Source organism: Hyperolius riggenbachi, chromosome 2 (genome assembly GCF_040937935.1).
Source record: "Hyperolius riggenbachi isolate aHypRig1 chromosome 2, aHypRig1.pri, whole genome shotgun sequence".
In the NCBI taxonomy this organism is placed as follows: Eukaryota; Metazoa; Chordata; class Amphibia; order Anura; family Hyperoliidae; genus Hyperolius; species Hyperolius riggenbachi.
The window spans coordinates 179,548,647-179,563,664 of record NC_090647.1 but is presented as its reverse complement, the minus strand read 5'-3'; positions in this window follow the sequence as shown (position 1 = coordinate 179,563,664).

Genomic DNA, 15,018 nt, shown 5'->3' with positions numbered 1-15,018 from the left:
AGCGCTCCCCGATCCGTCTTCCTTCTGGCGGGTATGCACTACGTCACGCAACGTTACACGATGTGCACACGAATGAGACTTCAAGTGATAGCGGTACTTTGCATTGAGTCATTGGGGATCTTGAAGATCCAATCTGCCATGATGGTCGTTATCGATGCACACCGCTAAACGTCATTAGCGTGATTGTGCTCCTGAACCCACGTTGCGAGATCATAGAAGCAATTGATCGTCGCTCAAAAAATCGCCGGTCATTGCAAAAATCACCTGGAAAATCACTTGGTGAGTGAAGGACTTAACCCCCCTGGCGGTATGACTCCCGCGGCTGCGCGGCCGCGAGAGGGTTTTTTTCACCTTTTTTTTTAGCATGTAGCTAGCCTAGCGCTAGCTACATGCTTCCCCCCTCCCTGCGGCGTCCCCCCGTATGCCCCGATCGCCGCCGACGCCGCTTGCCCATAAGGAAATCCCGTTCTGAACGGGATTTTCTTGAGGGCTTCCCCCGTCACCATGGCGATGAACGGAGTGACGTCATCAACGTCACAGGGAGTCCTGATCCACCCCATAGCGCAGCCTGGCGCCGATTGGCCAGGCTGTGCAAGGGGTAAGCGGGGGGGGGCCCTGTATCCGCGGCGGGTAGCGGCGCATCGGCGGCGGGCGGCGGCGATCAGACCAAACACGCAGCTAGCAAAGTGCTAGCTGCGTGTTTGAAAACAAAATCATGTAAATCGGCCAAGCAGGGCCTGAGCGGCACCCTCCGGCAGCTTACCCCGTGTCCAGCACGGGGTTACCGCTAAGGAGGTTAAAGGATCACTATTGTGAAAAATCATAACATTTAAAATAAATGTACTCACGAATAGGATGTATGTTTCTTCCAGAGTAAAATGATCCATAAATTACGGTACTCCTTTGTGCAGTGAGCAGGGAGGCTAGCCAGCATCATTGTACAAATCCTTTCCAGGGAATGTCTTTATAAACAATAAAGGCCATTCTGAGAATGCCTCATGAAGAGATGGACTAGTCAGTTCTGTCACATTTCTACTACTTACTGTAAGTGACAGCAACATAGGAGAAAAGTAATTTATGGCCCATTTTACTCTGAATGAAACCCAATCCTTATTTGTATGTGTTTACACATATTTGAAATTTTACAATTTTGGTCCTTTCCACTAACCTGTAAAGCTCTCTATTATGCAGTCCCTTCATACAATGTGGAACTAATCTCTGCAGTTACCACCAGAAACACAATCTCTGCTTTGGAAATGAACTTCTCCTTTCACACACTTTAATTGCTTACTCTCACACCCATAGTCAAGACTTCTTGCGAGCTTCTGCTCTCCTTTGACATGACTACTATACACAGCAGAGACTTGTAAATACCATATAAACCTCCAGCTGTAGTTTCAGTAAAGTTTTCCAGCACTGAACAACTATATCAGATAGCAACAACCTCTCACTACATACAGTTTCACTGTCGTCAAATAAGGATGGTCGGAAATGCCGGTTTCTGATTCCGCAGAAATTCCGATTGCCGCAAATGACAATTACAGATTCTGCTGATTTCCACAGAAATCAGAATTTCTGATACCGATTTCTGCAAAAAGTGTGTTTTTTTGTCATTTTTGTTAATAAAGTTATGTTGTTGTTGTTTTTTTTTTTTAAATGTTGGTTAACCGATTCTGATCTTTTTGGGGATTTCCCGTTATGCAGACATCCTTGATACACTACCCACTTCTCTGATTGGCCAAATACTTCAGAGTCAGAAGCATTGGACCAATCACAGGCTGCAAATTTTTCTGTGGGAATTTGAATGCCACCGAAATATTAGACTAATCCGATTCTTGTTATTGGTTTAAAATTTCCATAGTATTCCAAATTCTGAGTTGAACATCCACATTCTCTGATTGGTCCAATACTACCAAGTATTTCTGAGTCCAGTGATTGGCATAACATTTTCGAGAATAGGCCATTAGGCCAATTACAAAACTTGAAAATTCAGAAGAATTGGACCAATCAGAGAAAGTTGTTTACTGCGGAAAGTGAAATACCACAGAAATTTTAGGTCAATCAAAATACTCAGATACTACAGAGTTTTACCAAGTCTTGTGGTTGGTCTGCAACATTGGAACCCTATGACAGTGGTCCGAATTGTAGCATTGCGATTGTGGAGCAATCGCTGCCTGCAGTATTTTTGGAGCAGTCCCAGAGCGATTGCATTCAATGGCTGCATGGGCAAATTACGATCTCTCCAGGAATCACATTTAAAATTATCATACTTTGCGATTTAGAAATCATGAACGGTTTCCGAAATCGCGAAGTTGCACAGTAGTAGGCCCCTGGCCTTATTTGTGATTGGAAGTTCTTACCATGATCTGAGTTGCTATATGAAGGTTTCATTAGCTCGGTCTGCAGTACAGTTAATCTATTAAGCAGAAATATGGGAGCTTACATTTTTTAAATGAATTCTGATGATTCTTTCTCATTCCCATTTCCATACTGAAAGAGTCCCTGATCTACAGTAACTGTCTTATTGAGAAGAAATGAGGAAAATATACTGCTGCACCCAACCAGGAGACAGAGCTGGACCCAAGCAGCCCAGGCTGGTAATTGATATGTAGAAACTGTATTAGGCTAGAAACCCACTAGGAGAGCTTTTCTGAGCGCTTTGGGATTTGAAAAGCTCTAGCTAATGTAATGCTATGGGTGTGATCCCACTTGAGTGATGTGATTTTATAAAAATCCCCCATAGCATTGCATTACCAAGAGCTTTTTCAAATCACTCACGCTTACAAAGCGCTCCCAGTGGGTTTCTGGCCTCATTGAGTTTACATTTTTTCGATTTTCATGTGCTGCCAGCTTGCCTTGGTGACCCTCAATGCAAACTTTGCAGATTTCTGACTCCAGGCAGCATTGCCAAGATTCATGGCTTACTTATGGCTAGCCTCAAATATTACCAATAACTGATAACTTTACTCATTCCTATCCCCTAACCACTTCAAAAAAAGGGCCTTACTCTGAGCTCTAACACTAACGATACTCACCTTCGTTATTCTTTGTTTCCAACTACTTAATCTTTGTGCTGGTACTTGGCTACATTAACTGGGCACTGGGGTTTGACTATTGTATATCTATAGAACCTTTAGCCAGCTCTACATCTATGTTTAGCTTGTTAATAGCAAATTGTGCTTCAGGTTAAAATACATGCAGGTTAAAATACATGTTAACACGTAAATATAAGACATACATTTTTTTTCAAAGTGAAATGCACTACATATTGCTTTTTTTCTTGTGACGTGCAATAGGCAGTAACAATCTGACATGTTTTGGACTAGTCCATCTTCTCATGGGGGTTCTTAGAAATTCCTTCTTTACAAAAGTATTCTCTCAAAATGACCTATACAAAGACACTGGTTGGCCTGCCTACTCATTTGCACACTACGTTGGCAGTTGGGCTGAGCAACTGCTATTTAGTAAGTGCTTTTGAATATAAAGAAAACCTTAAGACACCCTATGTGCAGATGGACTAATCTGATTTATCAGATTTTTACCACATATTGTAAGTGACAGTGACATAGAACAAAAACAAACTATTTCTAGTGCATTTTACACTCAAATGGATTTTACTAGTATGTTTTTAAATGTTACTATTTTTCACTATAGTGGTCCTTGAATTAATTTTGATAAAGTTTGCATCAAATTGATTATCAAAATAAGTCATTGTATGGTAGCCTTTACATAAGCCATACTATTTTAAATCCCATCATACCAAGCACACTGTAAATGTCTAAAAAGTTCAGAAAATAGGAAGAAAGTACCAGCCATCACCTTGGAAGTCAGCATAAAGGACAGGTCTTCCGTAAGCGGAAATGAAAGAAGGGAAAAAAGAAATACACAATCAAAGAGAATCATAAACACACCTGCTTACTGCACAGATCTAGATTCTAAGCGTGTGCGGTTCATAAGAGCTGTACTGCAAAACAAATACTACTCCGAAATGAAAATGTCATATCATAAAGTAAATATGGATGTGGGAATGTTGAAAACATCAATATATTACTTCTAAATAGTAAGTAAATAGTAAATAGATTTCCCATATCAGTATGAAAGATGCTTGGGGCAGGTTTATATTATGTTGATAAAATATAATAAGACATTTCAGCATTTGCTTTGTGCCAAACACGTTGCTGTATTCTGGTAGCTAGTAGTAGCTATCATGTTCCATTAGCCAATTTGTGACACATGGTGCCTGCAAGCCAATGAGGGCAAGAGAATACTGCATATTTAAAGGAAACCTAAATCGTTTGAATTAAAATGAGATTCGCTTTCCTGGGGCTTCTCCCAGCCGACTGCAGCCTTCCTGTCCCGCACCAGTCCATAACGATCTCCCGTTCCCCCGCCGTGGCTAAGTTTCCTTTTTTGCTGAATCGGAGGCAGCGGGCTACTGCGCCTCCGCATCCCTGGTGATGCGTATATTTCTTCAAATTCGCCTTCTATTGCCCAGGTAAGTGAATCTCATTTTAATGCAAATGGTTAAAGTACACTTTAAGACCTACGACTTTAAACAAAGACAGCTATTGGTAAGTGAGTAGAAGTCTCTCCCCATAGCCAAACCATTACTAAGGCCCGCAATTTCCATTTACACATCTCCAAGATCTGCCACTATCTGACCCCAAACACTTTTCATCTATGCCCTCTTGATTTCCTGCTTGGACTAATGCAACACCCTCCTGGCAGGCCTCCCTCAGAGCCACATTGCTACCCCTACAATCCTTCATCAGCCAGACTCATCTACTCCTCCCGCTACGTCTCGGTGACTACCCTATGAAAATCTTTCAACTGGCTCCCAATCAGCTTCAAGACCCTATGCCTGGCCTACATATCCATATACTGCCCGTCCTACATCTCTGTCTTGGTCAGCGAATACACACCTGGTTGTCCACTCCAGTCCTTCAATGGCCTCCTTCTAATCACCCAACGAATTTCGCACTCCTATGTGTGACTACAGGACTTCACTAGAGCCACCCCATCTTGTAGAACTCTCCCACTGCCCATCGGTCTTGCCCCCTCCTTCAAACAAGCCATCAAAACTCTCCTCTTTAGGATGGCCTACACCTACTGCACCAATGTTCTAAGTCTCTCTGCGGAGAACCTCTCAATGCAGCCCATCTCCTATCGTGTCATCACCCCCTCTCTTCAGATTGTAATACCTTGGCAGGGCCCCCACCTCCTTGCATATCCAAATTGATCATGCACCCTGCCCACAGAATAGCATAAACTTAAATTATTGAGACTACAGCTCCAGCACTGCGTAATATATTGACCAAAATGAGAGGGGCAAAGCCAATACTAGTATATAAACAGACTTCACCATGGCAGTACAATAAATAAGGTGGCAGTACATTTTTTGCTTAAAAGATGGAAAAGTATGCATCTCTATATAGATCATTGTTGGTCTACCGAATACTGTTTTGCACCTGGAAGTTTCAAAGGATTATTCAAAGTCATTAAGCTACTTGAAGCAGACCTAACATCAGAATCTGCAAATAAAACTAATAACATTGTTTAACTCACCATTTTCCACTGTCAGTATTTTAAATTTGCATCACCATTGAGCACAATGGGTCCAGTCATATGGTTCCTTGTAGTGTAGTGTAGATAACTGCACAGACCCTCACAAATGCAGAGTGAACCTAATATAAAGGAAGGCTGCATGTAGTGCTGCATTACTGTTAGGCTCAGTCCACACTGACTGGTTCAGAGCCAGAGTCTTACCCTATCCACTGTACTGCTCCAGGGTCAGATGCATTTTTTTTGCTAACATTGTTATGGATGAGTACCATTCTAACAGATGAACAGCAAAACATCTGCTGTACAAAAACATCATACTGGTTACCCCAATGTAGAAAAGCAGACATGGTACAAATTGCCATGTGTGAACAGGCCCATAGGAAACTATGTGCTCATTCAGCATGGCCATCAATCCACTGCCATCTGCTCAGGGAAATAAATCAACAGCAGACCTAGCGTGAAACAGTCCTCAGCTTAATTTGAAAGTTCTGAGTTCAAGCAGGGCTAGTGCCTCCATATGGGCAAACTGGGAATTGCCCCATAGCCCTGAGTGTTGCCGCCCCCATTCCCCTCACCCCAGGTCTCTACCTCCAACTTTATTTTGGTCCCTGGTCCCCACAGATTTTTCAGTAGTGTAGTGACTCACCTGTCCTGGCCACTCCTTCATTAGTCCATATGTTTGTGTTGTCATCCCTGCTGGATGCATCTTCTCAGTGACCCCGTGGCATGCTATCATGTAATGACATGCACTGGGTCAGGGAGGCGAGGCGCCTCTGTGAGGATGATGAAAGGAACACATGGACTAATGGAGGAGTGTGACAGCCAATACAGGTGATTCTCTATGAGGCCAAAAACTGGAACAAAAATAAATTTATTGGAGGGGAGACCTGGGGCAGCTTAGCAGCTGGCTCAGGGGCCCTGGGGGGGGGGGGGGGGGTGATTTATCAGAAATAAAGATCCTCTAATTATTGCTGCTAAAAGGGGAAGAGGTAATCAGGTGGCCCTGTAGGTAATTTTTTCCCCAGGGGCTCCACTGCAACTAGAACTGGCCCCAAGTTCAAGTTCACATTAGTGACTGGGTTGAATACAATGAAATATGTGGTCTTGGTAGCCTCATATTCCATTGTAACATGTGCTTAAATGAAATATTTACAAATCACGAGGAACCCCAGCAAAACGTTAATAAGCTTCCCCAATGTTCACCCCCCTTTTCCCTTCATCATTGGTGATTCCAACACCTTGGGGGGTCCCATCTGACAGGGGTTCTTTATCACGTATGGATTCCTGTAGTGAAGGGAGGAGTGGTAAGTAGTAGGGGGTCCCCCACAACCCTGCCTCCTCTATAATTATTCCTCTGGTGTGCATGGACTAAAATACTTGATGAATGTAACAATCGGTGTAGCACAGAGAGGATCTGATTACCGGTGATCTGCAGTATCACTGGAAATACAGATATATACCCGATTATAGATGATCTGCAGTATCACAGATAATCCGATATACAAGCTAACCTCTGGACACCTAAGCAGAGTGTTTGGTGCAAACAGTAGTAATAATGAGAGGCTTGAGCCTCAGAGCAGTAAGGAGTACTGCCCAATTCCTTCTGGACTCTCCTGGAGGGAGGAGTCAGACTGAGAGAAGGAACGACAGAACGAGAGTGACACTCAAGAGGGAATGTCACTATCAGGACTGGGAACCGCCTCTAACAGTAAGGTCGGTTCTCGAGGTCGGACAAGCCAGGTCGTAAACACATGGACAGATAAAGTACAGATTCAGAAGGCAGAGGCGAAAGTCTGAAGTACAGGCAGGATTCGGCAACAGGGTATCAGAAATATCGAGGTACGAAATCAGAAGGCAGATGCAGAGTCTAAGGACGAGCCGGGGCTCGGCAACAGAGTATCAGAAAGACAAAGTACAGGATCAGAATTCAGGAGAATGGTCAGGCAGGCTGAAGGTTATAACAGATGATCACAATCAAACTAGTACTTTAAACTATCAACAAATCTAGCTAAGTGTAGGATTACAGCTCCAGCTGGTCCCGACACACTTTCGGATCTGACTCAGGTCTGCGTGCTACCACGTAATGATCGCAACGCCAGACAACCAGCAACTGAACAGCCAGCAGTATATATACACAGCCACTCTCCAGCCCCTCCCTAAGTGCTGGACCAATGAGAGGGCTCAGAATTGTCAGCTGACCAGCTGAAATACAGGCTTCTCTGCAAACAAGTAGTATTGGTGTTGCAAGATGCACAATAGACAAAAACTAAAAAGTTCTTATAGTATGGTACACAACATACAAATTGAAGCGCTCACTTTTGGCATAGGTGGAAGGTGTAGTCCAAGGTTTAGAATTGGTGCAATTGGCAGTAGGTTTGTTGGGTGCGGCAAAGCAGTGTTACGTTCGGGAAGCAACAGTGCAACAGTAATATGATCAGCAAGGCACAACTTCAATCGGTAAGTAGAAGGAAGGGTAGTGTTAGGTTTAGGGGAAGAAAGAGTAGTGTTAGAAATAGCAGTGGTGCGCTTAGGTAGGATCGGGAGTAGTGTGATAGAAGAGATTACGACACGTTTGGTGCGAGCAGTATCCTACTAATAGTATTGTATGGGTGAGATCAAATTATCAATATTAATATTATGGTCTGTTGCTTGCATCAAACTCACTAGCGTAGAAAATAAATGTATGCAGTACAAATACTCTTTCGCACAACTGTATGCAGAGACACATAACTGAGGCACTGTTGTACACTCTCAATGCACTCATTTCAGTGTAGGAGGTGGATATAATAGTCACAACTTTCACTGTGTTTAGCCATCTCACTAGGTTAAAATAATGGTATACTTATAAATAACTTGGGTCCCAAGCCTGCCTGCTTAATAACAAGCGCTAGTGAACCCAACGCAAGAACGTCCACAATCCCCCGTGCACGTCCACAAGATTGTGATCCCCACGTGTATGTACCCACATTCAGGCACACAACTGCGACCCCTCACATGCACAACTGTCCAAGTGCACCCATCTCATGACAACTGCCTGAAGCCATGCACACCAAACAGCGGGCACAGACGCACAGATACAGAAGAATGCAGCGACAGGGGTTTTATTATATAGTATACTTACCATGAAGTGAAAAGACTAGAGATGCACTGTAGTACACAGAGCAAAATCCATACCTCCTGGGCTACATGTCCTTCATAAACATTGCAATGCGTGGCCTCTTTTGTGGTAGGGGAGACAGATCTCGTCTGTCATCTATATCCTTGATAGAACCCTTCTATTGACTAAAACTATATTTTCCATGACCTATTGCTAGAATTACCTTTCTCTTGTAGCCTATTTTTAATATTAACCTTCTCCCCAGTCCCCTTTCCTTGCATGACCCTTCCCTCATGCTGTTCCTTAATCTAATCTCATCTCCATCCTTTGCTTAAAGGATACCCGAAGTGACATGTGACATGATGAGATAACTGTAACCAATGCCCCAGAGAGCAAAAAGACTGCGCTCCACAGCACAAGACACAAACTGTTATATATAGTACCAATCTATCACCAGTATAGGGGATCTGCAAACTTTGTCAGAGTACACACACTCTCCAATCTCGATAGGTCCACCAAAAAGAAAGTTGCGATCACAATCCAAAGCTCTCAGCGTGGCATAGGATTTCCCTGTAAAAAAATCCAATATAGTGCAGTATTGCTTTCAAATGAACACACCCAGTGATTCACTTCAGGGGATTATGTGAGAGCAGCCTCCACCAATGTATAGAAGGAAACACAGGGGGATATTCTCACCCCCTTAGTGAGTCTCACTCACCAGATTGTTTCTTTTGTATCAGGCTTATAAACCCTCCATCCTGGGTATTCACAATTCAGGACCTTCAAATATATAAAAGCGGAACTCGCATAGTGTAAAAAACTTTTTTCCTTTTAATAAAACCTGCATAAAAACATGCGTACCAGATTTCCAAAGCATAAGCGCTTATATGTGCGTGTCAGCACCGCCGCGGTCGGATCTCCGCTGCACGCCACAGTCCCCGCTTAGCTTCCTCCTTCCGTCCCACGTGACTCCTTAGCTCCGCCCTACGCGTTTCGTCATTTGACGATTAGTCAGGACTGAGTCAGCCACTTACATACCTGATACTTAACTCTTTCAGGCAGAGAAAGAAAACAAAGGAACACCACATAGTTATTTGTGTGCATAGTTATTTGTGTGCTAGGCACTGTAAATACACGTCTATCTCATCATGTCACATGTCACTTCGGGTATCCTTTAACACTAACCTTCACCAATTAAGACTTTTCCCATCCTTAAAGTGGACCTGAACTCTTGCACAGTACAAAAAGGAAACAGAGAGAAAGGCACCCTGTGCGTTTTTAGAGAGAAGAGCATGTCTAATTCCTCCTCATCTTCAAGTAATCACAAGTGTCATTTGATCTCTCAGCAGTGTCAGCACAGTAATCCGGCAGTCCTCGGCAGACACAACTAATGTGTAAACACAGGATGTTAAATCTTTGTCTGCTTCCATGAAAGCAGGAAGTAGACATACTGCAGATTTATTGCAGGATTTCTGAAAGCTGTAACAAATAAAATATTTTCTTTACAGGTTATTATGCTGTTGCTTATTTTTTTTTAGAGCGGAAAGGAAATTCTGAGTTCAGGTCCACTTTAACCACTTCACTTCTGAAATCCTATTAGCTTTAACCCTCTCACTGCTGAAACCCTACCACTAATGTCCACCATTCATGACCTAAAAGCAGCAATTACCTACCTATCAGCATACTGTAATGCTGATGAGTCCATCATTGTGGTACCATACCATGCTGACAGCGTCCAGGACCTGGCACAACACTTTGCCAAACCTTCCCTACTTTCTTCAAAACATAAAAAGAAGTGGTTTGTCAAGAATTCCATTTTTAATCACACTGACATTCAGATGTTCCTTAGTACTTACAAATCAACTTTTTTCTCAGGCTGTTTTTACCCATGGATTACAAGCCTGCGGGTCAGAAAGTAAAATAATTGCAGTTACAGTGAAAATATGATATCATGACTTTTCACACCCCCGTGAAACATGGGACAATTGTGCGGTGCGTGGGAAAGCAGACATAAACAAAAGATGCACTGACATAACAGCATGTGCAGCTATCTTAGCAATTCCCATGATTCAATTCAAGTTTTGTTCTGACCTAAACTGTTCTCTATAACACGGGACAGTCTGACATATTTATTTAACCAGTGAATCATTCTCTTTTTCTGAAGTGCTAGACCAAACTTACATTGGACATATGCCCTACTATCCTGATTGTACAATCTTACCATATCCAAGTAGTATGAAAGCCCAATCTGTTTAAAACATTTTCATTGTGTTGAGTCGTCCCCTAAGGCCTCATTTACATTAGTAAACATAGATGGACGTGCGTTCAGAGCGCAACGCACAAATATAATGTGAAAGAGGCGTAAGCCTTGTACACACACTAGCTAGGTCTTGGCAGCCGGTCGGTAACCTAATGTGTCAGATTGCCTCAGCCAAGCGTAGGTCAGGTGCATTGTACACGTACTTACCCCTCTATATCAAAGCAGCTCCATGATGTGCGTGCCTTTGTCCCCCTCCCCCCTTCATATTAACAAAACGTGTCTACAGCCTGTAGGCTAGGGATGTGTCTGAACAGTGCTCGACCACTCTAAATATTGAGCCCTGATTCCTGCAGCAGTAATATTTTGTGTGTACCTTAACACTACATAGGTGCGGCAAGACTGCACAAGGTTGCAGCATCAGGACTGTTTGGTATATGGGCAGCTTTACCGGATGCCATTTCTTCACATTAAAGACAATACATAAAATGTTCCTAGATCTCTGCACTGAATACTACTTGGTTCATATTAGTTTTATTATACTTGAGTCTAACCCAAAAGGGATTTAATTATTAGGCAAAGGTATGTCACCTGTAATGCCTGGTACACACCATGCAATTTTCTGTCAGACAGACAGGTCAACTCGATTATTTCCAACAGGTCCGTTATACTGATCAATTTTATATAGAAGTGATCGTAAAATCGATCAGGTAAATCAGTTTGGACCTGTCGGAAACAATCAATTGGACCCGTCTATCTGATGGGAGATTGCAAGGTGTGTACCAGGCATTAAACTACAGACCCCATCAGGTTTTAATCCCACCATACCCACCATAGGTAGACCGATACTTTGTCTAATTTGATTACTTTGCTCAGATCTGCCTAATATCTCTTCAGCCTGTTGATAGATGAACTTTTGACTGGATCTGGGCAGTTTATCAACTGACTAGAAATAAGCCCGCCGTAAAAAAAACGGGCGCTAGGGCCCACCTGTGACCCCTCACCCCCTTCTTCCACCTTACCCACAACCACCGCAATCACCACATTCCCAAGCGCTCACGGCCACACTCCCAGATGCGCACACATACGGCCGCGACCCCCGCTGCGCACGCACACGTGCGTTACACAGCCACCCACCCCCTGCACTTGTAATCCTGCTGTCCCAAGTCCGCCCACGTGCCGCACATGCGCGCTGGCCCAAACGCATGAACACAGGAGGATGCAGCAGTGACACAGGGGTTTTATAATAGAGGACAGCAGGGACAGAGGTAATGGTGATATAGTGATAACTGATTGGTGAATATATAGTTTTGCACTACACCAATCAGTAAAACTCTGGAAAAGCAGTGGCGAGTCCAATTTTTGATTCAATTTTTGAGGAAATCCAGCAGAGATCCTCAGTTGCTGTGGGTTGTGCCCAATTCACTCGATCCCATGGATTATCTTCTCAATGGGGAGTGTGTCACCCAGATTGCCATCAATAAAGCATGCTGGGACATATATTTCCAAAACATTAGTGTTACTGAATGATATATACCTAATGCTAATTTCTAAAAGTGCTTCATATATATACTTGCTCAGCACACCCAATCAATACAGAGATTGCACTTTTTTTTTTTTTTTTTTTTTTAGTGAAGAAAGGTGCTACAATATTCTAATCCCCCATCTTAAAAGGAATGACAATACAGTGAAAAGGACTGTAGTATTAAAACTCTAAATCACAGACCAGTGAAGAAAACACGACCCCTAAGGTCTTGTTTCCCCATGTGCAATATCACCCACGTTGTTGGCGAAGCTCATGCACTTCATGCGTTGCGATTCAACGCTAAATCACAATGCATGGCTGCATGCATTGCTGTGCATTTATGGTGTGATTTAATTCATTACAATTTAATATATTGCAACTGCATCAGGGAAAAGTGCAAAGCAACGCAGTGTCATGTGTCGTGGCCACCTGCGTTGCCCGCAGCGCGGTCAAACTAGCTTTATCAAAGGCAATTGCGTAAATGCTTTACCTTGGAAGTACAACATCTGATTACAGGTTCAGTCACAAAAGTGTACAAACAAAGAAAAAAGTACGTGAACCCACAAGTCCTAATAAAGCACACGTACAATAAATCAGCAATAAGCGTGAATATAAACAAACAAACAAAAACAAAAATAATTACAAGGGCATACAAACATAAAGAAAAAGTAAACAATAACAAATGAGCACAAACATCACATGGTGAATTAGCTATGAAGCATTTCCAAACAAGTTGCAATAATGTAATTGCAACTGAATAACAACAAATGATTGAAGTGTCTTGCAGGGGGCTCTGTTCTATTGCGGAGAGCCAGGTGGGTTCACACCGGAACTGAGAGAGATATGGAAGCTGACATATTTCTTTCCTTTTAAACAATGCACATTGCCTGGCTGTCCTGCAGATCCTCTGACTCTAATGCTGGGCATACACGGCTCGTTTGTGAGGCGGAATCGAGCCGCTGGCTCGATGCCGGCGCGTCCCCGCTCGTTCCCGCGGGCACTTCCTTATCTGCGCTTCGTTTCTTCCATTGTCCGCCCGCGGGGATCGAGTGCGGTATCGATCCGGCGCGGTGATCGGACACGTCGGATATTATCAATCGAGCCATCAGCGGCTCGATTGATAATAAAAACCGAGCTGTGTATGCCCAGCATAATACTTTTAGCCATAGACCATGAACCAGCATGCAGATCAGATGTTTCTGACTAAAGTCTGACTAGATTAGCAGCATGCTTGTTACAGATGAGTGATAAAGACACTACTGCAGCCAAAGAGATCAACAGGACTGCCAAATAACTGGTATTGTTTCAAAGGAAATAAATATGGCAGCTTCCATATATCTCTCAGTTCAGGAGACCTTTAAAGTGACTTTGAGGCGAAACATAAAAAAAGGTATACATACCTGGGGTTTCCTCCAGCCCCTTCCGCACCAATCGCTCCCACACCGTCTTCCTCCGCCTTCTAGCTTTCAAGATCGCAGCCTGATAGCTTGGTGAGTCGGAATGCTCCTAGCCATGGGAGAAAGATTGGGGGGGGGGGGCACACAGCCACACTGCGCATGAGCCGACTGGCAAAACTTACGGGGCTGCTAACGGGAGAGTGAGAAGGCGGAGAAAGATGGCGTGGGAGCGATCGGTGAGGAGGGGGCTGGAGGAAGCACCAGGTATGTATAAATCTTTTTTTACATTTCGTCTCTGGTACACTTTAAGTGAACACCTTTCTGTCTGAACTTATATTCAAATATTGTATGTCTATGCTAAAACATCTGTGTATATCCTTTTCTAATAACTCCTGTGTCTTGATTGGTTAATAAAAGTTACCATCGGATTATGCATCGGATCTGAAATCTGATTTCAGATCTGATTTCCGATTGTTTTTTCTGATTGATTTTCTGATCACTTCTATACAAAACCAATCAGAAATCAGATCAGACATGTCAGAATCGATTTGATCGTCGACAATCGGAAATCAAATCAGACCTGTCAGAAATAGTCAATTTGATTGTCAATCTGATGGAAAATTGCATAGTGGGCAGCATGGTGACGTAGTGGTTAGCACTTTCGCCTTGTAGTACTGGGTCCCTGGTTTAAATCCCAGCCAGAGCCCTATCTGCAAGGAGTTTGTATGTTCTCCCTGTGTCTGTGTGGGTTTCCTCCGAGCACTCTGGTTTCCTCCCACACCACAAAAAAACATACAGGTAAATCAATTGGCTTCCCCTAAATTGACCCTATACTTCGATAGATACACTTCAAGATACATACATAGATAATATATATGACTATGGTAGGGATTAGATTGTGAGCCCCTAAAAAGGAACAGTTAAGTGACAAGACATTTTATGCTGTACAGTGCTGCAGAAGTTGTCGGCGCTATATAAATACTAATAATCGCGTGTACCAGGCATAACACAGGATGAGCACTGTTTATTTATTATTCTCATCAATATAATCTCTCTTAAATCCTCATTTCCTGGTTTATGATTTACAGTGGCCAAACTACAGACATTTCCATTAATAATGTGAAGCAAGCCTTTCAAGCTGCAGTAATTACATGTGTTATAAGAGGAAGGAAAGAAGGTA